We start from the raw sequence: 27516 nt of genomic DNA, 5'->3' as shown, positions 1-27516 counted from the left end.
TGAGAGCTAATGTTAAGAGTTTTGAAAATCAATAATGCCGTTTTAACAGAGAGATGTTGTTTGATGTGAAGTCTTTCACTAATGAGAGATGTGTTTTAATAGCTCACCATTGTGACTCTAGATCTGCTTTATTAAATTTATAGTTGGTCCTTTTAAACGTGATAAAATTGCTTGTGATAGAAAAATGTATTTTGCTTTTAAGATGGAGGCCTAAAGAACGAAAGATATTGTACATGTAAGGATGTTGGGCCTATAAACGTGCAGAGGCCCAGTTCATGAAAATCTTGTAGGCCTGATCGAAGATGCCTTGCTTAGCATTAAATCGTAGAAATGTTTTTGGGAGAAAGCTGCCTTAGCTAAAGTCAATTGCAACATTTAGAATTTGTGAGCCGATTCACATGTATTCCCTTGCAGGTGCAGGACCAAGTAGATAGTGGAGTAGAAGGGCCCATTGTGTATGAGTGTTAGGATACTAGGCTCAGACGTGGAGGAGTAGACAAGGAATTTAAGGAAGCAACTTGAAGCGAAGGAGAGCCGGGGACCCAAGGACGTTTTAACGGACAAGGATGGAAAGATGCCATAATGGAAAATTTTGGAAACAAACACCTTCGAGAGGGGGGTACCTGAAGGCGTGTGGTCCGCATTGTGGGGTTTTGTATTAGGGACAGCACCCCGAGGGAGCACGCAGAGGAGATGAGCTGAGGGACGAGAGGGAGCGGTTGGTTGCCAGAGAGCTTAGCTATGACTGAGGAGATTCTAGACTAAGTTGTGAGAAAGTGAGTGACTTCTTTGGAAGTCACTACGGCTGACACCTTTGTTAGGTTGGGCTATTGTTGAGTAGGGATGTCACTTAGTATAGTGTAGGGACAGATTAACCTGAATTTATACCTTTTATCAGTGCATACTAAAACTCAGGTTATAGCAATTCTTGTTAGCCTGATGATTCTTGAATTGATTCTAGTATTATTCCTTAGCCGTCTGAGACTCTTCCGTAGGATTATGTTTGTATTAGTGCCTGTTTACCTTCTGAACCTCATGCTGAGGTGTTTATACCTTCAGTTGTTTTTGGCTTTGTAATAAATCTTCAAACTTAGTCCTTAGTTGGTGGTTCTTTGGGGGAAACAAGGGGAATCGTTGAAATTTATTGACTATTGGTGGATAGTTTGCCTAATTCATTCTATGACAGGTAAAAAGGTCCATTCGACCTGTGACGGGATTTCCGGAGAATGGTAAGCAGATTCTAGAAAGAAAATCCCGCCCTTTCATCTTTTTGAACAAAAAAGCAAATAAGCGATATATGTATATATCTATATATAGATATATATATGTATATCTATATCTAGATATCTACATATCTATATATATATATATTTCTATATATATAAAATATATATATAAATATATATAAGGCCTGCAATATCCCAAATTTAACCTTAGAAGCTTCTGCACTAGTGACGTGCAAAGTTGTAAAGTTGCCTGACTCGCAAATAAGTGTATTTCTTTTTACACATGGTGCTATGCAAAGCGTGTAACTCCCACAATTAAATATTATATAGAAGGGCAGCTCAGGATAATGGGGGGTATCGCTACTGAGTATCCACCGTCCCATGACTTGTTTTGGCCTCTCCTAAGCTGCTTGCACTCACAACAATCCTAGCTGCCACTCAAAGGGGTTTCTGCCCATTGCATATTGCGAAGACTGGTGTAACAGAATTATAGCCTTTCTCTATTGCAAATTGCTTATTCAGTCTTTCAAAAAAATGTGGGACCCCAGAGCTGCACCAAATACAACAGCACCGCGCTCTGACATTTTTAAAAAGGAGGGATGTGCCGTATTCACATGAATATGACACACCCCTGTGTTTCCCCAAATGCTGGAGCAAAAAAACTACCTAGCGCCAGTGCAGGCACCCTGTCGCCATGCTGCAGGCACCCTGCCGCCATATTGCAAGGGTGCCTGTGCTGCAGGGGCGAATGTTTAAGGGCAGGAAGAAACAATCATTCATGGCGATTTGCTCTTTCTATGAGTGCAGAATGCAGCACACTTGCAAAGAGCAAAAAACAAGAAAAAATTATTAAATTCTTCTTGATTCATCATTTGGTAATCCAGGGCGTTAGAATGACGCTGTTTTGGGGCTGCCTCAGTCTTGCAAAATTATGGCACCATCAAAAAGCAATGGGTATTGCAGTGGAACACCCACACCAATACTCTTTGCATTCCTCTTATCACCAGAGGACTGAGGCAGAAAGCAACATATTTACAAGGTGGCATAAAGTGACATTGTGGCTTAGCCACACCTTGTTACTAAGGGTAATGGTGCTACACCACCAGTGTGTAAAAAAAAGTGACTCTTCGGTGGCGATAAGGGCTTTTACATATGCACCTTTATCTGGTTCGACATTGTGTTTTCGAATGCCACTACAACTTTGTAGTTCTGCTCTTGATATCCGATCTAACGATACCTCTTACAGCCTGCCACTGCCTGGGCATTTGTTTATTATATACTATGGCTGGAATCAAGCACCACCGAAGGAGAGCCATAAGTCGCTCAGCATGGGGGCAGTTGTTGTACATGTAAAGGTACTGGGGAGGAGGCACATTGGCATCAGCCCCCGTTTGCATTCACACTGAAAGGTACAATCAAGTGAGATCATAGATCCGAGGGAGGCGGGACGGGATTAGATGGATACGCAGTAGTAAGGGGCGACTCTCAGCTGGATGTATTCATCAAGAAACAAGCTGGGGCTTTCTAAACCACGCTGGCCTAGGACTAAAGCTCTCTGATTTCGGACCACCTCAGGAGATTCATGCACAGAGGTCTCGAAATATCTCCCATCCACCACACGCTGTATTCTAATAATCTTGTCGAAAAATTCAATATTAATTTGGGGGTATATTATCAAGGGGTTTTATCTCCGCTTTTTTGGCTTTAAAAGCCAAGAAAGCGGAGATAAAATTATCTCCCTATTACCAAGCTGTCGCTAACACCAGTTAGCGACAGCTAATAGGAGATAGCGACCATCATGGGCCCCACTTTGCATGTCAGTGATATTTATCACTAATGATATGCAAAGTGGGCGTGCCAAGATGTTAGCGACTGGAAACAGTCGCTAACATCGCTATCTCCTATTACCAACTTTTGGAGATATTTGCGATAAGGGCGAATATCTCCAAAAGCTAACACCTGCCCTGAGCAGTTCTTAGCCATGTTATCCAATGGGAGGTGGATAACATGGCTAGAGCATTTGCTCGATAATGCATGAATATCGCTGACTTTTCAGCGATATTCATGCATTGCGGGCGTTTTTTATCGCATTTGCGATAAACCTTGGTAATACTAAGGTTTATCTGCGGTAAAAATCGCCGATGTGCGGCGATAATTTTTGTCTCTAAACAAGTTAGAGACAAAAATTATCGCTAGTTGTTGATAATATACCCCTTAGTTATTTTAACACCTGAACACTTGTAAATTAAAGCAACGGTGTGAGTGCAGGTACAAAGTTGTTTCATAGTCTTTCTTCATTGCAAGTTGCTACTCCCTCTGACTTGACAATGTCGTTTTCAAACTCCACCTCACTTACCCTTAGCTCTTGATATCGAATCTAAGGTTACCTCTTACAGTCTGCCTCTGTATGGGCAATTGTGTAATCTATATCTGTTGTTGGTCAACAAACACACACACAAACACTCACACCCCATTAAACAGCACTTCCTAGGAAGGCCAGACAAACTTACTGCTGCAAGCTGAGATGCAATTAGTGGCTCTCTCCTGGAAACCGAGGCCCTCATTTATGAGAAGTGACACATCGCTGCATGAAAGCAGCGATGCGTCACTTCTCAGTGCGCACTCCTTGCGACATACCTGATGCGTCATATTTATTGTATGACGCATCATGTCGCAAGGAGTTACAGATACGTCAGTATTTCTGACGTATCTGTAAGTGCAAAAGTGACGCATTGCTGCAGTGTATCACAAAAGTGACGCAACTCCAGCAATGTGTCCTTTCACATGGGGCAAGCCCCATGTGAAAGGGCCTGTGTCAGTCTTATGCCTGCTGTGAGGCAGGTGCGAGAATTTTACGCAACAGCGTCCTAAAAGTGACTGTGTCACTTCTACGAGGCACTTTGTGGGGGAACCCCCCCTCCATACATTATACCTGATGCAGGTATAATGTAGCACAGGGGTTTATAAAGTGACGCAACTGCTTAGATGCGTCACTATGTAAATAGTGCGCAACAGGAGGCATGTTTTACGCCAAGAAAGCATGGTCTGATCGCTCTCTTGTTGGGAGAGATCTAAAGTTCATAAGAAACGTAGCACTGAACTGTTACTCTGACATCCCATCTCACGTAGCAGCGGTGAATTGACTCTTTCCTGTGGCAAGATGAAAAAACGTAAAACAGTCTTTCTTCTTCTCAATGAAACCAGAGTGGTGCGGGAAAGTCTGCGCTCCTTACACCTCCATTTCAAAGACATTTCAGTCTTTGCTTTGGAAGAAAATCCCTTTTGAAGACTTCCGTTCTTACTCCTCGTCGGTTAAGGAAGTGTAAGGCCTGCTTTTTCCTCCGAGCGCCATTGGGGAGGCATGTCTATCTGCAGTCTCAGCTTCAAAGACTTCTCTGTGCATTTCAACCTTAGCTGCTGCGTAAAGAAAGCTAGCGGGGAGTGCAGGAGAGGTCAGAGGACTGAGTGAAGGTGTCCACCATACTATTGCAGCATTTAAATGTCGGTTACTCCCCTTCGGCGGAGCTCTGAAGCTCTTACCCATGCAGTTGGCATGGTGCACCCTGCGGGGTTTTGATTTGAACAGTGTTGTCTTTGTTTTGAACCACTGTGGGAAGTATTAAATGGGTGACTAGAGTGGTGCTCTTCCTCTTGAGATCAGGGGAGTGGGGTGCCAACCCACCACTTAAGCAGCTTAAGTAGGGGTTGCCATTGGGTGCCATTGATTGGTGAAAGGAGCCCTACTTATCAATTAGTTGCTTATGGGTCTCCTCTGTCTACACATCTGGAGGAAAAGTGATCATGAATAATACTGTTCGGCAATAAATGACAGAGGGGTGTGGTAGGTGGGCAGATATAAGGAAAGAGAAAATTAAAAAGAATAAAGGAAATGACGAAAATAAGGGAAAACACAGGGGTACAAATAGAAAAAATAAGCATGAGAGAAAAGAACAAGCACTGGTAATGCAATGGTTTCGCCTATGTAATGAATAAAGATCAGTTTTCATCAGTAATCATCCAGGAGAAGGAAATAGCTCCTTGGCAGATAATACGGGAGTGGAGAGGATGTGGCGCAGCGACCAGTGCTGCTGACTCGAGAGCTGGGGATCCTGGTTCAAGTTTTGGAGACGCCGTACAACATCCTATGATTCTATGCAAATCATTTAATTTCTCCGGGTGATAAATTGTTATATAAATATGCTGCAATAGTAAAAGGCAAAACTCTTTGAAAATATAGTTACACCAGATTGGATAATAACAGTATTTCGGCAGCGGGACACTGATAGAAGTAGCAGATGAGGAATATGCTACAGCCAATAGAAATGGAGAATAGGTAAGTTGAAGGCACAGGAACCAATGAGAAGCCAGGAAAGAGAGGAGGCAGTATGTAAATCCCTTTTAAGTTTATATTAAATACAATAGATTTCTCGAGCACAGGTAAGCACTGTGCAGGCTAAACTTAAAAAACTACAAAAGATGGGGAAATAGGAGGAATAACAGAATGGTAAGAGAAAGAAATGAAAGGAAGAAAGTTAAAAGGCAGTAAGGAAGAAAAGGGGATAAGTAGGATGGGAATGTAAAAAGATGGCTAGATGGAAAGGTGATATGAAGGATGAAAAAGAGAAGGATCAATAGATTACAGTAAATGAGAGCCAGAATGAGGAATGAAATGATAGAGTTAAGTAAAAGGAATGATGGATGAAAGTATGGATAGATGTATGTGCGGAACTATTGATGGGTGAAAGCATGAAAGGATGGATGGATGAGAGTATGGATAGATGTATGTGTGGACCTATTGATGGGTGGAAGCATGAAAGGATGGATGGGTGAGAGTATGGATATAGGGATATGTGGACCTATTGATGGGTGGAAGCATGAAAGGATGGATGGATGAGAGTATGGATAGATGTATGTGTGGACCTATTGATGGGTGGAAGCATGAAAGGATGGATGGATGAGAGTATGGATATAGGGATATGTGGACCTATTGATGGGTGGAAGCATGAAAGGATGGCTGGATGATGGACTGAAGGATGAAGTCGGTCGTCGGTTAAGGTATGGTGCAAGTGATGGGGGGAAACATCCTTTATAATGCAACTTTTACTCTGCACTACCATTACGACGCAGCTATTACAACGCAAGTCGTTACAACAACTTGCGCTGGAGGGAGCTGTAGGATAGGGAATAGTTTAATTGTCTATCCAACACCTTCCCTACTATCCACGGGGACTGGAGTTGGAATAGAAAATTAAACGATTGCACTATCCAGCGCCCCCAACGCAAGTCTTTGTAACGACTTGCGTTGTAAAAACTGCGTTGTAATGGCATGCGGAGTAAAAGCATGCGTTGTGATGACATACATCCGTGATGGGTATTGTCTTTGTGAATACTCCCTTGCTTGATACATAGCGCTTACTTGTGCATTGGATGAAGGGTGTAAAAGATATAAACAGGTACACCCTCCATGACATAGCATGTTGTATTTCTATTGGTCCATGTTTATGGCCTGTGCATTTCTTTTTACGGGGCTATGATTGGTTGTGCCTGTTCCCCCTTCGATGTTTCTTCTGAATGCCAGTAGTGAATGTAGCACAGGTTTCTTTTATTGAGCCTTTTAAAAATCAATTCATTTTCTTTCCTGAAGTGATGTATTGCTCTATTTTTAATCATACATTTGTGTTTTGGACATTGATATTTGTAGCGCATTTCCATTCTTTCGGTGCCTCCTGTCTATTTTATTTCAGTGCCTCCCATGTGACTAAGGGTGTGCTTCACAGTGTTGTATTAGTTCCCCATTTTGAGTTCTGTGGCTTGCAATGGAGAACATCGATGGAATACCACCAGTTTTCCCCCATTTCTAGCTGCCTATCTCAGAATGCTTGTGATTTCTCCCTCCACAAACAGACTTGATTAAGTCTCTAAAGTGGAGGCCATGGCTCCCCATAAGAACTAAATTAAAAAGTAAAAGCCAAGGGATGCAAACTACTTTTAAAGGTAGTTCTCACTCACAGAATGCAGTGAGTTGCCATCACTGCTAATGGACAACCCCTAAAAACCCTACCTAGAGTCAACTGAGCCACTGTAGACAATTGCTGAAAGGGGCTGCCCAAAACCCCCTTTTGCTACATGTATATAATTAATGTGTATTGAGCCATGCTTTATCAAAATTTCCTTGGCCCGATTGCCAGTGCTCCTATCTCCATGGAGCCCACTTTCCTAACATTGGTACAGCAGAGTTACAGGACATGTGCCAGTGCTTTGACTGTGAATGCCCAAGGGAGCAAGTTGACACCTTTCAAACCCTTGTAGACGAAGAGAGTAGGCAGAGATATGGGTTCGGATTTACTAAGCCATTGAGTTGCATTGTGTCATGCATGTGGCACAAGGTAATACAAGGCCTTAAATTATATTATTATATTTTCTAAACCACACAAAGCCACCTAGTGTGGCTCTGTAAATTCAGCATAATGAGGAGAAATGTAATTATTTCTCGTAGTTTTTTGTCCTTTCACATGTGCTTCATTCTTCAGCACACACAGAAACAGGAAAATGCCTCCGTGGATTGTTGTTATGCTGGAAAGCATCTCTTCCTGCACAAAAGCAATCCTGCCTGTAATGCAGGCACTCTTGCACCATGATGCAATGTTGTCTGCATTGGCACTAGGCTACACACCAGCACACAGAGAAAACAGGAATGAGCCATAGATGTCTTGCTACTTTACGTCAAATGTTTGAAATCTGGGGCCTCATTTATGAAAAGTGACGCATCGCTGCGTGAAAACAGCGATGCGTCACTTTTCGTTGCGCCCTCCTTGCGACACCAATGATGCGTCATATTTACAGAATGACGCATCATGTCGCAAGGAGTTACAGATACGTCAGTATTTCTGACGTATCTGTAGCCGCAAAAGGGACACATTGCTGGAGTGTCTCACAAAAGTGGCGCAACTCCAGCAATTTGTCCTTTTACATGGGGCAAGCCCCATGTGAAAGGGCTTGCGTCAGCCTTATGCCTGCTGTGAGGCAGGTGTAAGATTTTGACGCCTTTGAGTCCTAGAAGTGGCACAGTGAAATCGCATAGATTTTACTGCGTCACTTCCATGACCCTTTCTTGCGTCAATACGCCCCCCTTGCATACATTATACCTGGCGCAGGTATAATGTGGCGCAGGGGTTTACAAAGTGACGCATCTACCTAGATGCGTCACTTTGTAAATATGGCGCAACAAGATGCATTTTTTACGCCACAGGTGCATCACAAAAAGTGAAGCACGGCGGCGTAAAAGTGACGCACAGCCTCATAAATGAGGCCCCTGGCCTGCAGTGGTCTGAAACACCAATTAAGCACCGCCTACCAGCACCTTGCTCCTCAATGTTCAACACCTCTTTATCCTGATGGCGGTCCAACTGCGGTAGAGTTCAATTTCCTTTGATGCCAGAGGACACGCACTGGGCCATTGCTTGACATGCCATATGCGGGGGTTGAGTGACCGCCGACAGTACCACATAACCATTGGCCACCGTTAGACATGTGTACAGTGTTGTTTTCTTTGCTGTGTTGCACTCTTCCCTTCATGCTCTGCCCATGAGTCTGCTGTTTCTTGTACGATAGCCCAGGGGTTACCATTGCAGATACTCTCTTCTACCTGCCGCAGTCCCGCGATGGGCCAGATCATGAAGGAGGTAAGAGTAGGAAAGCAACAGAAAAGAAAATGATGGCTGCTTGAGAGAAATAAAGACACTTCCCTACAGACTTCATCAGCAGTGAAACAATGCTACTTCTCAACTGCAAACTAAAGGAATAGCGTGGGCTTAAGTTACACCTGGTGTTCGGTGTAACTGGCCTATGTGCACTTAATGACTTAGGGAGCAGCGGTGCACCTTATTACAGATGGCCTTGAATATTCAAATTAAAAATCTTGTCTCCTTGACAGAATCTGCACCCCAGAATAATTACTTTTGTGGAAATTAATACTTTCAAGGCACGTTACAAAGTATATATCCATTAAAGATGTGCCTCTTGTGCACAGTTTTGTACATTCCTCATCTCAGCTATTTGCAGTAAGCTATGCTTGTTCTCTTTTTGCTCACAATACAACTGTGTCCTCCACCTGTTAAGTGTGGCGAACATGGTCATATTCTGCAGAATTGTGACTAAGTGCCTGTCTAGCGTGGAGTCCTATTATGTGACATTGTTACTTTATGCTTGTTTAGTGAGGGAGCGAGTTCTGTCAAGTTGTCTTTATCCGCCTGTGTAGTGTGAAGTCATATTCTGTGACATTGTTACTTTATGCCTGTTTATTGTAGGTCATATTCCATGACATTGTTACTATATGCCTGTCTAGTGTGGAGTCATATTCTGTGACATTGTTACTTTATGCCTGTTTATTGTAGGTCATATTCCATGACATTGTTACTATATGCCTGTCTAGTGTGGAGTCATATTCTATGACATTGTTACTTTATGCCTGTTTAGTGTGGGGTCATATTCCGTGACATTGTCAGTATCCACCAGTTTAGTGTGGAGTCAGATGGCAGCTTTTTAGTGAATATTTTAAGCTATTTTAGGTTATAGATTACTCTTTTCATGGCCAGTGTATTATTTTGGATACATCATGGCCATTAAACCTTTTCTTAAATTACGGTACAAATGTGGATTAGAGTCCACAACATCCAAGATTACCATCAGTGATCACTACAGTTCATTCACACGTCACCAGCATTAATGTTAAAAGCACTTGGTCAACGAGGAATGCCTCTGTGTTGGTCACACAAAGCAGCCAAACTGCAGTCACCCTGCCATCAAAATAATATTTGTAGTGAGTCTAATTACTGACACATGACTTATCACTCAACAATCAGCTTTACATATATTTTGGAAATTCAACAATTTTTCTCCAAACATCAGTTTATGAGTTCTGAAAATACACACATTTTTGTCTCTTCCAATACATGTTATTAATATTGACTATGAGGTCCTGCATGGAGATTTCATAGAGAGGAAGTTGTGTGGGTAGAAATCTTTTCTTAGGCACATTTACTTGTTTGTTGCTTATTATTGAGAGCCCTTGATGTATCGCTTCACGAAGAGTGAAGCCGCAGTGAATTCCCAGATATTTTGTAAAGGATTAGACATTTGCAGCACAGGTGACTGCAGTACTAAATACTGGGCGTGGACCAACCGGATGATTGAACTGGGTGACTGAGTCCTCAGGCTGAAGGTCTAAACTGAGATGACCAACTCCGGCACTTTTTAAACATCACTCTCCCCTGCTGTGTTCATTACAAAAAACCAAAGGGTCCACAGGGGCCGCTGTTTGACAATATCAGGGTTGCTGTCTCCAAACATGTGTGTCATTGTAATTTGAGTGTAAATTCTTTTTTACGAAATTCTGGCTCCTTGTTAGTTATGTCTGTATCTCACTTTTCTTTCTGTCAAGCTGCATGGTTCTGGGAGTTTAGGTTTAGGCCTAGCACTGGCTGTGCCGCTCAGCCTAATTAGAGGTGTCACCACACCAGCAATCCGTTTTCACTAAATATATGTGGGCTTCTTGGGGAAGGGCTGGGCCATGGACAGATGTAGAGAAGAGTTGTGAAGGGTTGAATCCATAATTGTTCTTTAGCTCGCTTTGCCACCCCAGTTCAGACCCAGCCATATGCAAATCAGTCTTGGCCTGTGCCTCATGAGCACAGTATAGCTCGAACTACCAAGCCAGGTACGGATCCCATATCTGTGACTGGGGGTAAGTGAAAAGTTTCAGCGCTCCGTCCATCATCTCTTGTGTTGGCTTTGCTTGCCCTAAATTGGAAGGGTATGCCCAGAAGTGGGTCCCTTGCTCACTTCCCCACTCAATTCAAGATAGCCTGGCTGATGAGGGGGTTTTACCCTGAAACTGTTCCTAAAATGCTTGTTTCTGGTCCAAGGAAGACCTGGCTTGGCAGTTCTGGCTGAACTGTTCCCATGGGGCACAGGGTCAAGACTGATCTGCATATATCTGGGTCTGAACTGAGGTGGTGAATTGAGCTAAAGAACATTGATGGATTTAACCCAGATCTGTGACTGGGGGTAAGTGTCTGAAAAGTTTCAGCGTTCCGTCCATCATCTAGTTGTGTTTGTTAAGTTTAAGAGTTATATCAGGGACGCTAAATACCAAGTTTAGGTGTTCTCGGAGAGCCTTGTATCAGGTAGGATAACCAGCGGTGCTTTAAATTGACAGGTTCTTTACGATACTGAGGACTTGAACTTCTTCGACATGAAAGGGAGAGTGCATGCATTTCTCAGCACTGCTGCAATACATTTAATGGGAGCGTACCAGCACTTCTGAGGGTTAAAAATCTACTCTGAATAGAGAGCAACAGCACTTCGGTATTTCCTCTGTTTACCACATTGACTATTAGCCGAAAAGTGATGTCCCTGCTAATTTCTCATATCAGTTGATAACTCCACAATTTGCTTTTTTAAAAAAAAAAAAAATTAAAACTGACAATGTACCAGAAACGAGGTACAGAAATATTACATGTAATATTATTTTCCATATTTGTCAGTCATCCAGCCTAGACTAAAATATAGTTTCCCACAATTTGTCTTTTGATGCTAGAAAGCTGCAATCAGTGTCTCTTCTTTGCCTTGCTGTGCAAGAAACCATCTCCGGAGAGTGAAAAAAAAAATAATAATCTCAGACCTATTTTGCTTGGTGTGTGACCTTCAGAGATCTGTGGAGTGACAAGCCGTTTTAAGATACGCCTTTGACTTGCAGAATGAAATGTACGGGGTCTCCAAGGAGCGGGCAGAGAGCTCTGCAATTGGCAACAGATCAGCGCTGGTGGTGAGAGTAAAGTACATTAGCTCCCAGCCTTGCGCGCGTCAGTTTCCCATTCCTGCTCTTTCTTTGTCAGCACATCTCGCGCCCGCCGCGTGCAGGCAGCGTGCAGCACGCCCCTGCACTTTGTAAGCCTGATAAGAGAGTCTGCAGCCTGCTGACTGAAATAGCTTTGCTGGTGATTTCTTTGAAGTGATAAGTTTCAGCTCTTGCGTTTTCCCGATCGGCATCCATCTAAAAGAACTTTATTTTTGGGCTGCAAGATTTTTTGTTGTCCTGTAGTGATAGAGCGTCATATTATTCTGAAATTTGTAGGGGTCCATCATAATCAACGTTAGTCTGCACCCATATATACTCTGGTTTGAATTAAGCATTTAATCATTAGAAAATGTCGATGTAATAACGAATAATGTATGTGAAATGCCAGGAAATTAGTTCGAGTTAGTAGAACAATGTAAATGACATATAAATGTGATTGCTTATTACAAGTGTTTCATGAATCATTTGTGTGTACTGTAATGCATTAGATTTAAACGTGCACCATAAAAGTCTGCACATGTAGAGGTGTTTCAATGTGCCTTAAAAGTATAGAAATGTAATGCTAATAAGATATGTTGCTAATAAATGCATGTGTTTCTTTTGTGTATAGAGGCCTAGAATGAGTATTTACATTTTGCAAAGGAAAGGCCTATTTGTGGTTTGTTATGTTAGCAAAACTGAGAAGGCCTGAAATGTATTTTCCTTGGGAAGGCGCTCAATAGAATGTAGTCAGCAGATTTGTGCATTCAAGGTAGATTTCAAGGACATTTCTCTCGTTAGCTAGCTGATGCTCTTTGTTTTAGGAGTTAGGAGTTAGGTATGGAGGAGACCTGTTACAAAGTAGCAGTGGTATGTGATAATTGGAGTCTCGCTGGAGAAGCCTGGGACCCAAGGACAACTCGAACGTTCGTGGACGAAGCACAAGTAGTGAAAAATTACCTGCCGAAGATGTCTATCCAGAGGAAGTGTTTTGGGGCGTTTTTTTTTAATTGACTGTTTTGTATCAGGGACAGTGCCCTGAGGGAGGATAGGCAGATGAGGGAAGAGAAGCAGATGAGGCAGGATGGGCTGATGAGAGCAGAGAGTCATTAGGAGGGTAAGAGAAGGGATTGATTCTAGGATGAAGACTAAGATAGTTCCGGCTCATTCCAAGTGAATGCACTTCTTAGGAAGTCTTCACAAGCTGACACTTTTCCTGAAGGATGTTATGTAGGGATGCCACCTTAGTGTTAGAGTAGGTAGAGGATTAACCAATTAATTTTTCTTTTCTGTAATCTGATGAAGACTAATTTGGATATTGGATCAATTGTCGCTTGTTTAATCTTTTTTGAATTGCTGATTCTTTTTACCTTGCATCGAATTAGGTTAATCCGTAGAATAAACTTTGTGTTTGGTGCCTATGTAGTTTTTTCAACCTCGTTATGAGGTGTTTGTATGTTCAGTTATTTTTGGCTTTGTGATAAAACCCTTAAAGTGTAAGTCAGAGTCAGTGATCTTGTCGAGTCTAAATTGATGAGTCTTTTTGATGGAGGTCATCGTATTGGTTTTCTCCCCTTTATACTTCCCAGCAGATAAAAAGGTCCAGTCGACCGAAGATCCTTATAAATGGTAAGATCTGATAAAATAGAGATAAAGGTCTGGCGTAATCAGTAGGACTGCTTCTTGTTTATTTATGAAGGCGCTTTGTAGAGCGCTGCATATTTGTATTGCAGTTTTTAGAGAGGTGATGTTGGCGCAAAAAGAGTACAATGTGAGCGCTCAATCACTTAAGGGGGAGTGATGTTATAATTTTCTTCTTTTAAACCTTATTAGATTCTTGCTTACTTTTATTTATTTTATGCAGCTATTTATAGCACAAACTCGACTATAGGGTATACTTTCGCACACATGGCCCTGGAAGATTAAGGGCCATGTGTGCGAAAGTCACTATTTGGGATTTCGAAATAGTTATTTAATAGAAGTCGCTATTTGGAAATTGGAAATTGAAAACTCGGTGAACAAACTTGTCATCAATACTAGACTTTGAGGAAGGTGATGAGGAGCAAATACCAGTCAGGAATACATCTTCTTCTGTCTGCAGGACACATGACAACATAGAGTCTAACAACAAGCAGTTCACAGGGATTATGTCTCTGATAACATGTCAGACATTTCTCAATTGATAGGTGGCCTGGAGAAATCAATCCTCACAGTACAGTACTTGCACACCAAACAGATAAAAACAGTGAATAGGCATCTGCAAAGCATGTCACGTTCCACGTAGAAATTGCGGAAAGGAGAAGAGTGTTAGATTTCTGACATGGAGAGGGAGTAACGTCTGTAGAGCCACAGGCACAAGCAGCACATGGCATGTAATAACGCATTCACAAAATCAATCAGTCGATTGGCAGAACTGTAAACATCCAAAATGGCTTGGGGCACTGCTGCCCAGATGTAGCCATTGGGCTTGTCCAAGTGACCACAGCTCTGTAGAATATTCAGACACAGACTGTCTTGAAAGTGAAGATGTCTCTAGCCACAGTGGCACATCTGTGCCAAATGGATGTTGCACAAGGCAAACATACCGACACATATCTGGAACAGATATATCCCATACTCTACAGCCAGGCCCTGCTAAGAAGGCGACCAACACTAGAGGTCGTAAAAAGTGAGTTTTGTATATACACTCAGATTTATGAAGCTAGTTTATTATGTTTGTGTTTTCAAAATATGTTGCTTTGTTTAAAAATGACATCCTATAAGGATACAGTTGATGATACACAAGAACAAGGCATTGTTAGGACCTGAATAAAAGGTTTTCTTTTAGTAATGCAAAAACATTACCATCATGGGTGTTTGCTATTTCTTAGATGTTGTCATCATTCTTATCTTAAATATTGTTGTTTGTGATCTCTGTGCGTCATGTTTGATCCTCCGCCAAACGTGTCCTGTCCTGCTGATTCTGCAGAGGTGGTAAGTTGCTTATGAGTCTGATTCTGGCTATATGCTAACATTGTGAAGACCCTTCCTCATGGCTTTGCTGTGGAGAATGGTAGATGTAGCAATGATTTTGCAGAAGGTCACTGGTCTGTAGAGTAGTGCTCCACCAGTCTTGTGGAGGCATCTAAAACGTGATTTGAGTATTCCAGAAGTGCGTTCAAATATTGATCGCAATGTTTGATGTGCCCTGTGATATTGCCTTTCACTTCTGGTTCTTGGTTGCAAGTATAGTTTCAATATCTAAGAGGGCATAGCATATGCACTGTCTCCTTAAATAGTATGAGTAGGCAAAACATTTAAGATTATTTGACAAACACACTCTTGAACACTGTATGAATTAAGTTTGTAATCTTCTTACCAAGTAAAAGCCATTGCCAAATTCACCCTGAGAAAAACGGTTATTTATACCACTGCAGCGGAACATAAAGGGGTCAAGTATGGTGCCTGGAATTCTGGTTACAAGTTCAGCTATGATTCATGAGGCATCACACACCAGCTGTACATTGAGTGAATGGGTACTTTTGCTGTTACTAATAATGAATTCATTTGCAAAGGGGAGACATATTGCAATATGTGTGCCATCAACACGACCAATAACATTAGGAAACTGTGCTACTCAATACATAATTAGTTTTGTGTACTGTACATCTTTGGAAGTGTTTGCAAAAAAACATATTGGTTCACTTTGCCACCCATGATGTCCAAAAGCCTAAGAAAAAAACTAGAAAATGCCTTTTGTGACACTCCCCCTGCCATTGCTCTGACTCCCTAGTAACTGATAGAAGCTAAAAGGAGTAGACAACACAATACCTGCACATGTGGTGGGATTGCAATGCTTCTGACTGTTGGATTGCAATGCTTCTGACTGTTGGGGTTTTTAGCTGAGGATCCAACGCAGCAATTAAATCCAAAATTACCTCCCTACCCAGTCTCTACTTCTCATATATCTCCTCCTCAGTCAGTTCAATAGGTGACCCTCACCCTAAATATCCTGTACTGTTTACTTCTCCTCCTCCTTCTCTGTCCACCAAAAAACATCCTTATCCTCCTCACCAAGATATACAGAGCTACCATTCTAAAAGAGCTAGATGCTTTATGGGTGACTCTTTTAGGTTGGTTACCAACAGACACACATCGATGGTAACTGCATTTCCTAAATGGCTATTTTGCGACTAATCAGTTAGGAAATCCTTTATACATAGTGTTAGCGATTCGCTATTTGGTATTACCAATTTAAGATTATCAAACTCGAAATGCAAAAAATTATGATTTCTACATTATGGAAATCGCAACTTGCATCATCGCTAATGCCTTTTGTACATAACAACGTTATAGAAACAAGGGTTCCTAGCTTATTTAAATTTTTCACAATACAGTATAGCACACAATGGCCTACTATACGATAACTTGTTCCTGCCCAGCCGGGCAGGAAGTTTATTTTTTCAAACAATGTCAATTTCAACACAATATTTTCAGACAAATAGTATGACACAAGCCTGTGCCGTACTTAGAAGGGGAGAAAATAGAGAAAAGTAAAAGGGGTGTTTTGAGGCAAGGAAAAAAGAGCAAAACAGGGCACTTTATAATTGAAAAGAAATAGTGACAGTGTCGCCTGGAGTGAAACAAACAATCTCAAATTTTGAAATGCTACATGTATGTACACTCATAGGTGTCGACGTTTCGATCCCTTTGCTCAATTAGTTAATTGGGATCATCATCAGGACTTAATAAATAGGGTTGCCTGAATATAACAAAGCCTGTTGAGAAGATAAGAAAACAAGCACAAAGAGAAATCTTTAGAGAAATTTAGGAGAGCAGTCAACGCATGCCTTAAAATACCTTTATAAAACTGAAATCACAAATTGTGACATGTGCTGAGTGATTGTGCCTTTTGTGAAGTATATAGTCATGTTCGTATTTTACACTTTAATTTTAACAATTTATTTTCATACTGATACTCGGAATCGCAGTGATTCAAGTGCAGAAATTGCTTGGAGTTTGTGCACAACGAGTGACTGTGGGGATTGTGCAGTCATGTAGTTAGTGAATGTGGGATGCCCATAGCTCAGTGAACTGGTGTTAGAGCCGGGTCACATGCACGTCTGGTTCTATTATGATTTTGGACATTACAACCACTATTGGCCAGCTAAGCACGTACCTCTATATTAGATGAGGTTTTGAATAAGGCGTCAACCTTGCTAGGGGCGGCTAGGGGAAGCGTCCAGGGGTACAATACTTGTCCTGGTCGAGGGCTTTAATTATTTCCCATCGTGGTTTTAAGCCGGGCTGTGGGAAAAATATATTTTAGTATGCGTGGTTGGGGCGGGACAACAAGCGGGTGAATTACTCAAGTTACCTACCCATTGTGAGCTCGTTTTGAAACGTATATGTTTCCAACCGAATCTTGGGGCGGGATGGCTCAATTATTGAAAGCGCCGATTTTAGCGTGCTGAAATAAATTATGTTAAAGGTTTTTGTTTGCCAAAAAAATAGTCTGTGGAGTCTAAACGGGCCATAGTGAGGGGCGTTTTTACCTTGTTAATCGTTCTTGAAACGTGCCTTAAGGGCTCGGTGGCCACTGGTAAAAGATGAGTAGTTGTGCACTCAATATTCGAACAATGTCGTCAATGTTGCACTGCAAGTAAAAAAAGGGAGTTTACAAGGCGCCCAATTCGTGAAAGTAAGTGCGGCAATCTGCAACAAATTCTGAATCGTGAGGAATTGAAATCTATTATACAGTTCAACAGAATGATGAATTTTCTAACGTGTTGCCACAAGCTGAGGTCATCGAAAGTGGGCAGCCGAGCGGAACACCTGTGGTCCAATCAGAACAAAGCGATGGCTAGCAGGGCATAGCTACTTGTCAAGTGGGCTAAAAATCCTAGGCCTGAGTGAAGTCTGGGACCTACACGTTAGCCAAAAGGAGTTTAAAAGGCTAGCAAAAATAAGTGCAAAAAAGCTCTCCTCTATGGAAGACAAGACGAGCCTAGCCAGAAGAAACCATGGTTGGATGACGCTCACAACGTATGACCAGCTGACACCGCAGAACTACTTAACTTGTCCTTTTAACGCACACACCAAACTTTGGTTCTTAAGACTAAGATTGGGGGTAATCAACTTGTCGTGCCATCTTCCCAATTGGAAAATGTTCAAGCCCAGGAACAATGGCAATTTTGTGGCAACCATAGGGAAGACATAACTCACGTTCTGTGCCTGTTCTCAAGTCTATTGAAAGAAAGAAGGACCCTTCTACGGAGGGCCTGGAACAAGAAGGAAGTTAGATCATGCAGACCTGCAGTTTTGGCTTCTTTGACCCACGGAACACACATTCAAACTGTGCCCTGGTGATGTTTTTGGACTGTGTAGAAAAAAAAAATCAGGGGAGGGTAGATGTCTACCGTAATCTCAGTTAGAGGTGCAGATCCATGGTCCTCCATAATAACAGGAAGTCTGCCTAGTTATGTAACGGTGGGAAACACCCAAATAAGACCAATATTAAATAGGGAAGCGCGAACAGGCTGGACAACTTTTGGACCCAAAATATAATCTCGGCCGCGACCACAATTGCCCTGACGGGACTGTTCCCATAGGAATCCGGGGATCAGTGTACCCACAAGAGAGCTCGGACATGAGGGGGCAGGGTACTTTGTATTATTGGAACTGGGGTTGCATTTTACCAAAGCTACTAAGGGTTATAATCTATCAATATTTTAACAGTGTCGCAATTTTATCTTTTGTACTTTGCAAAGGTTTTCTTTTAAATCATGCAATAAAATAAAAAATAAAAATTACATCTTTTTGAGGGATCAAAATGCCATTGTCAACCATCACGGATACCATGTAGATTATATTATATATAAATGGACAGCGCTGTTACACAGATTAAGCCTTAAGATACACAGATTTGATCAGTGAATTTCTTCACGTTTTTGTCATTTTGATGGGAGCACTGAGCACATTTCTCACTAGATACCCACTGCGCCATCCCAAAGTTAAAGTTTTTTAATGAACGTTTTTTATATATGATTTATTATGACTAATGACTGAAATAGCCATTTGGTTTATTTGTATTGATTGTATTGTTTTCAGCTGTGGACCAGTGTTTCTTGTGCGCAATACCTAACTTAAACATCACATTGAACATGCCTTACACCCAAAAGCATCAGGGTCGGTAAATGGCTAGCAAATGAGAAGACTCATACCAATATAAAGGGATGACTAATTCAATAAAGTAGGACTACTGGTTTTTTCGATTGGTAATCTCGACAATATATAAAAAGCAAGCTTTTACTCTTTGTCAAGGGTTGACCACATGAATATACAAGGTACCCCTATTGGCTTTGTTACGGATGACTGCATCATTATATGAAGGCAAGCCTATTGCCTTTCACAACAGGGAACAGCATGAAAATATAAAGCAAGCCTATTATCTTTGTCAAGTGGTCATCATAATATTATATGAAGGCAAGCCTAGTGACTTTATGAAGAGTGATCACATCAATGTATAATGCAAGTTTATTGGCATTGTGAAGGAATACCCGCATCGTTATTTGAAGGAAAGCTTAGAATTGGGTTTTGTAACACATGTTATAGTCTTTCGGTTACATTCCTTAATTTTTATTTATTAATTTATTTTAAAGTTTTGTATAGCGCAAACATGACCCAAGTGGGTATCAGAGCGCTTTACATATGGGTTGAGGAAGACATAGGATGATAGCTGTAGGAGAAAAGAAAAGCAATATACAACAGGAACAATATGGCTTAATGGCGGCCGACATGAGCTGCAGCAAATGTCAGGAATAACTTCTATTTCAGCGCGTTGTACATTAGAAGACCCTTGACTTCCCTTTCGAAGGCAAATGTTGAGGGAATTATTATTATTATTATTATTAATTTAATTTCATAAGGTGCACAGCTACATGGAGGTTTCCCTGCGCCAACGTACTGACGCAAGCAGAAAAAAGGAACTATTATTGGTTAAATAACCATGTTTTGAGACTTTTTTTGAAATATCTATGGTTGGTTTCATGCCCAAGTAGAGTGGGGAGTGAATTCCATAGTAAGGGGGCCAGATAGGAAAAAGATCGGCTACCTATACGTGACCGTTTGATCCTAGGGAATGAAAATTTGTCCTTAGTGAAGGATCGTAGATGACATGTTGGAAGGTAGGGATTGACTAAGGCATTAAGGTACTGTTGCACTGTGCCCATTTTAATTTTATGCATATAACACAGGGCCTTGAATTTAATGCGATACTCCATCCTTAGCCAGTGAAGGTCGAGGCGGGAGCCTGATATAGAGGCTTTTCTAGGCACCAGGCAAGGCAGTCTTGCCGCCCAGTACTGCACTACCTGAAGCTTTCAAACCACCTCCTTGTTGGCTCCCAAATACAGGATGTTGCCATAGTCCAGCCTAGACGTGATCAGGGCCTGGACCACAGCTCTTTGTGTGGGACTAGGCAACCTCCAAAGTATTTTTTGAGCCATTTTAGGACGTTGAAGCAGGTTGAGGCGACCCTGACTGCTTGCTGCCTCATAGACAGCTGGTCGTCAATTAATATGCCTAGGTTGCGGACCATTTGTAGCGGCTGGGGGAGATCACCCATTTGAGAGGGCCAGTGTCGTGGGCCCCAAATATCTTTGTTTTTACCGAGTATTAGGACTTCTATTTTTCTACCATTTTGTTTTAACATGCTGGGGTGCATCCAATCGGCTATGTTTTGCAGTCCTACCTGAAGAGAGGATACCTTAGATGCCTCATTTGTGGAGAGAGAGAAGTAGAGCTGGGTATCATCAGCATATGAATATATGCATAGCCCAGCCACATCCGCTATTGGTGTCAGGGGTCTGAGACAGATATTAAATAATGATGGACTGAGGATAGAACCGCAGTACTCCATAAGGGGAGGCGTGGGACTTAGTGCTTGCTGACGATGAGAATACCTGAAAAGTACGGTCGGTCAGAAAGTCGGCAAGCCATTTGAGTGCTTTCGCAGCAAGCAATGCCCACAAATTGAAAAGTTCTGAGTAGGGCGGTATGTGAAACAGTGTCAAAAGCGGCACTCAGATCAAGCAGTATGAGTGCCACAGTTTCACCTATATCAAGGCGTTGGCCCATAATTTCTGTAACACCTAAAAGTGTGGTTTTGTTGGAGAATCCAGCTCTAAAACCTGATTGGGATGTATGTAAAGGGAATCAGTCTTGTTTCCACCGTTAAGGAGTTCCAGAATCTCGGGGCAATGCCAGAGAATGTACGATGGTGAGTTTTCAGTTTTTTTAATTTCTTTGGCTTACGCAGTAGTGGAGGGCCAGTTGCAACCAGGGAGTGGAGTATTGAAGTGTAGAGCCCTATGAGTCATACTTACAATTTTTAAGTGGATCCTTGCCTCAAATGGAAGCCAGTTGAGCGATTTCAGGTCTGGAGAGATGTGGTTGGATTTCTTGGAACCAGTGATGAGTCTAGATGCAGCAGTCAGTAATGCTCTGAGGGGGGCTAAGCTAGATTTTTCCAGTCAACAGGCTTAATCCCATATCAAGTAATTATTGTTGTATTATTTCAGTAGGGTGTGCATGTAAGCCACTCTGTACGTCTTGCATTATATTCGGATTCTTTGGACGCTAGGGGCTTCACAGGTAATTCCATGTTAGTATAACCCACTAATATTACACCACGGTAGCCACGTTGCCGTCTGTTTCTTCTCATTTCTCTTTTCTTGGTATTTATCATTTAGGATGCGCATGCATCTCCATAGACCTGATGATACCCTCGTTTTCTAACCAATGGGTCGAAACGTCATTGACACCCAAAAGTAGGAGACAAGCAAGGGCCATTTATCTATTGTAATCCAGAATGTTTTAGTAACTGGTTCGTTACTTATACATTAGCCTATGTTCACTCGCGGATTGCAGTTATTCTTCAAGTTTTGCCAGTGACTCTGGGGACACATTGCGTTTTAACTTGCTATTCGGGTCGGTCTTTGAATTTTGTTTGAACTACATGGATAAATTGCTCTCTTTTTTTCATTCAAGGTGGTCTTACGTCTTTTAATTCCTAGATGTCATTAAGTGCATGAGACTATTTGGGGCCAAATGTATCAAAAAGTCATTTTGCGATTCTCAAATAGCGATTTTTTGCGAACTGCTATTTGAGAATCACTAAATGCTATGTATGTAGGATTTGCAATACATTTTGCGAATCCTACATATTCCTTAATTGCTAATTGCAAATTGCGATTCACAATTAAGGAATACCTCCCCATTCATTCCTATGGGCCTAGAGGCCCATAGGAAAGACTGGGAAGACATTCTCAATTTGCGATTAGGAATTAGCGAAACGCAAATTGAGAATGCAATTTCAAGGGTTAAGGGGTGTCAAAAGGACACCCTGTTGCACCCCTGAAATAAGCATGGGTGCACATGTGGCGCACATACATGCCCTCAGGGTATGTATGTGCTTCACATTGCACTTTGAAAATGGCAAAAACTTGCATTTTTCAAAGAAATCGAAAAATATCACCAACTTGAAGTTGATGGTAATTTGCGATTCCTTAAGGCCAAATTGCACTTTTTTGGTGCTTTTTACATTGCATTTAAGGAATCGCAAAATTTACGATTCCTTAAATGCAATCGCAAAATAAGGAATCGCAAATTTTGCGATTCCTTATTTTGCGTTAATACATACCATTTGGCAAAATTGCATTAGCAAATGCCAAAATTCTGCGAATCTTTGCGTTTGCGAATGTAATTTTGCTTGATACATATGGCCCTTAGTCTTTCTATTGGAAATAATGTCTTACCAATGTGAGCCATCGGTGTCATCAGATTGGAATTGTGATGCAAAAAACATTCTGCAGGTCCTGCTGGGGTGGTTTCTTGTACTCTAAAATATCCCTTGCAATATTTCACTGTCTCAAACAGACCTGAAGACACCTCTAAACTAACGCCCAAAGTGACTTCTCTGCAGATGCACGAATCCTGACCTTCCTTTTCTTTACAAACAGATCACAAATTGTGAGAAGGGCTTGAATCAATTAGAGCCAGAGCAAATTACTCTTGGTGCACTCTATTCCATTACTGTTTGGCTCATTGCAGACATTGCCCTCTCTACAGGTGAATCACGCTGTATTCTAACCATATAAACAAACTGCTTGGCCATGTCCTGTGTGGATAGGAGCATGGGAGATCACGACTATAGGTTGTGTCCGAATGGAACAAGAAGCTTGTTACCAAGCCACTTATATCAACATCAGTACAGGGAAAATTGCAATTCACCCAACGACATGTTTGTGTATTTTGTGAACCCCTTCCAGCATGATCTGCATGTGTTAGTGCATCCGATTTGCACTAATAAACTACCCTGCAGTATCGCTTTCGATCTGCATCTATAAGTAACTCGTTTGGTGTCTCAGGCACTTACTGCAGACTTTCCTATATAAAGATACCAGTTACAGAACCATACTGAACATGCACTAATGTTGATATCTATATTTTTATTCAAAATTCTGTTGCAGATTTGGGAGTGTGCCTATAAGTTGTGGGTTGACAGCTTGAGTTGTAGTATGTTCACACTTAGTGCCTCATGATGAATGCCATGGCATCAGTGAGGTATTACTGAACCTGGAAAACACTGATGACGTCTGTAGTGGTATTTCCTGTGATCTGCTATAATGTTCTCTTTAAGGGTTTCACAGGTTAGTATGGGAGAGTAGAGAACGCCGTAATACAACTTGTTTTTCTCTTTAAAACATGTAATCTTGCATGTATATTCCCACAAAAATGTACACATGGGAAAAACTCTAGGGGCCTCATTTATGAAAAGTGACGCATCGCTGCGTGAAAACAGCGATGCATCACTTTTCACTGCGCTCTCCTTCGACACAAATGATGCGTCATATTTACAGTATGACGCATCATTGCGCAAGGAGTTACAGATACGTCAGTATTTCTGACGTATCTGTAAGCGCAAAAGTGACGCATTGCTGAAGTGTGTCACAAAAGTGACGCAACTCCAGTAATGCGTCCTTTCACATGGGGAAAGCCCCAAGGGCCTAATTTATGAGGCCGTGCGTCACTTTTACGCCGCCGGTGCGTCACTTTTTGTGATGCACCAGCAGCGTAAAAAATGTGCCTTGTTGCACCATATTTACAAAGTGACGCATCTAGGTAGATGCGTCACTTTGTAAACCCCTGCGCTACATTATACCTGCGCCAGGTATAATGTATGCAGGGGGCGTTCTGACGCAAGAAAAGGTCATAGAAGTGACGCAGTGAAATCTATACGATTTCACTGCGCCACTTCTAGGACGCAAATGCGTCAATTTCTTATGCCTGCCTCACAGCAGGCGCAAGACTGACGCAGGCCATTTCACATGGGGCCTGCCCCATGTGAAACGACACATTGCTGGAGTTGCGTCACTTTTGTGACACACCTCAGCAATGCGTCACTTTTGAGCCATACAGATACGTCAAAAATACTGACGTATCTGTAACTCCTTGCGCAATGATGCGTCATACTGTAAATATGACGCATCATTGGTGTCGCAAGGAGGGCGCAATGAAAAGTGATGCATCGCTGTTTTCACGCAGCGATGCGTCACTTTTCATAAATGAGGCCCCATGTGAAAGGGCTTGTGTCAGTCTTACGCCTGCTGTGAGGCAGGCGTAATGATTTTGACGCAACAGCGTCCTAAAAGTTACGCAGTAGTATCTCATAGATTTCACTGCATCACTATTACGAGGCGTTTTGCGGGTGAATACATTATACCTGGTGCAGGTATAATGTGGCACAGGGGTTTACAACGTGACGCATCTACCTAGATGCGTCACTTTGTAAATATGGTGCAACAAGGCACATTTTTTACTCCACTGGTGCGTCACTTTTTTGGACGCACCAGCGGCGTAAAAGTGACGCAAGGGCTCATAAATAAGCCTCTGGGTGTGGAATTTGGTGACATCTTGTGATCCTGTTTGTGTCCATATGGAATTCAGTGGTGGCCCCCATAAACAAAGGGAGTCGGAGCGGGTGGAAGGATCACATGGGAGGGGTAATTACGCTATGGTGAGATTGGGATCGCGGGGGGGGGGGTATTAGTACTTATATATTTTTAACAATGAACCAACCTGAGGCCTCTAGCAGCTTCCCAAGTCAGGCCTCCTGTCTCTTCCTGGTCCCAGCAGCCCCTGGGACAGACTCCCATCTACTCCCCGGGCTGTTCTCCTTCTTAGAAAGCAGCGCAGGGATTGGCCTAAGCAGGCTAGAAAGTAACTCCGTGCAGACCAGGGAGTCTTCAATGCAGTGTTCAATGCAGCCAGGCTTGAGAAACCTACGTGCTCATGTGTGTTTGGTCGGCCGGCCTAACACATATGCGCACTTAGGGAGTGCACGTAGCACTCTTCCTCCCCATGCCTCAGCCACACCCCTCCCTACAGAGCTGGCTCAGAGCTGCCAAAAGAATAATAAAATGATGCTAAAACATCATTTAGTTTTGCGTTAGCTGGCTCTGTGCCATGCAGTGGGGCGGTGCTCCTGCGCCATTGCGGAAGAGCCGCCTCTGGTGAGAATACTTTGCACTCAGAAAAAGAAGCTTAAGAGTCAAACTAACCACTATAATTAAGTATCAGTGTGGAAAATGACTAAAATCGGTATACATAAGCTCTTTCATCTCATTCAAAGAACAGGCCCTTCTTTGATAACCTCTTCCTCCCTGCCCGATTATCCAGCCCGATCCCAGGCCATCACCTAGCCCGGCAGATGCAGTTTATTGTCCCCTATAGTAGGGCCCCGCCTCACATCAAAGGAGCGGTGGTTAATCAATACCCTCACACCTCCAGATCCGACCGATCGCCCCCTTTCCCGCTCCCAGCAGAATGTCCAGCTGCGCGACAACCACCACATGCTGAGGTCGAGGTGGGAACTCTACTGTAAATGTTTGTGGGAACGGGGGTGAAGCGGGGATTCCGAGGATGTCTTTCCGTACCTCAAGTATTGACAAGAACGTGTTTCATGTAATAAAGCAATAAACCTGTGTATAAGAGGCCAGGCCTCAAGGATGCGTTTAGAGCACCTTGAGAAGATACCCTGTTGTCTGATTTGATGTGTTCTGCTCCGTCGGAATAAACTCCGGTTTTCTGCCTTCTGTCTCCAGCGCCTGCCTCTTTGTTTGGTAATCTCGAATGGTATGAGAGGCGGCTAACGCCGGGCAAATACTGAAGGGTTCTTGGTTGAATTCGGCCCTACCTTTCGACAATTGGCGTCCCAAACGTGGGGCCCATCAGCGACGCGTGGATCCAGTGAGAGGTCCCAACGACAGAGTGAATGACTGCAACGATCGGGAAGTGCACCTGCCCGATAGACCCTCGTCTGGCAGCCGATCACCCGAACTTCACCGGTTCCGAACAGACCTCTCTCGAGTGATCTACGGTCCTGACTGGGAACCATCAGGAGTACCACAGCAATTACAGAGAATAGAGGACGATCAGGCGCTGGAAGCGGAAGACGAGAAACTGTCCATGCGGTCCGGGTAAGGTCGTGTAAACACGACGAATTGCAAATTGATTTTTTGCTTGTTTGAAAATACTAGTATTACTCATTTGATTGTTTCTGAGAGATTCTCTATTTGCAAACAAGCACGGAGTCGCCATACTCTGTTTAGTCTTTGCAGATAGTGAAGGGTAGGTAACGCAGGCTTTTGCCCCCGTTGTAACCCGTCGTGCCTACTTCCCTCTCCATTTGATTGATTGTTATCCAAGCATTTACGGTTTTGGAATTGGTTCTCTTTGGATCATTCTCTATTTACAAAAAAGCACAGAGTCGCAATACTCTGTTTAGTCCTTGTGAATAGTGAAGGATAGGTAACGCAGGCTTTTGCACCCGTTGTAATCCGTCGTGCCTATTTTTATCCCTCATTTGATTGATTGTTTGACCGAACATTGATCGTTCGGAATTGGTTCTCTTTGGGTTATTACCTATTCACAAATAAGCACAGGGTCGCAATACTCTGTTTAGTCTTTGCGGATAGTGAAGGATAGGTAGTTCAGACTTTTGTCCCCTTTGTAACCTGTCATGCCTATCTTTGCCCCGTTTGTTGGTAGGTGGTTCCGCCCGGACCGTTTATTAGAGGTAGATCATCCGGCTCCGCTGGAGGACGCCCCTAATAAAAAGGACATAAATATATATAAAACAATTGCGGGTTAGCCACTGTATCGTGCTAGCAAACAAAAACATAAAAATCGTTAGGAAAACCAAAAGGAATCGAGTAAAATCTGTAGGCCACTGATGGGATCTCTTTTCTGACCTCGCTAAAATAGAAACATTAGGAACAACCCCTCATGAGAAATATGAAACTAATGAGAAGAATCGAGCTCGACGCCATGATGGCTGCAAGACAGCTCGGCTCCACCGTCCACCCCGCCCAAATAACGACAAACCCTATGCAAGCATTATAAATATATACA

The sequence above is a fragment of the Lissotriton helveticus genome, chromosome 3_2, assembly GCF_964261635.1.
Source record: "Lissotriton helveticus chromosome 3_2, aLisHel1.1, whole genome shotgun sequence".
Taxonomy (NCBI): domain Eukaryota; kingdom Metazoa; phylum Chordata; class Amphibia; order Caudata; family Salamandridae; genus Lissotriton; species Lissotriton helveticus.
This window is presented reverse-complemented; position numbering follows the sequence as displayed.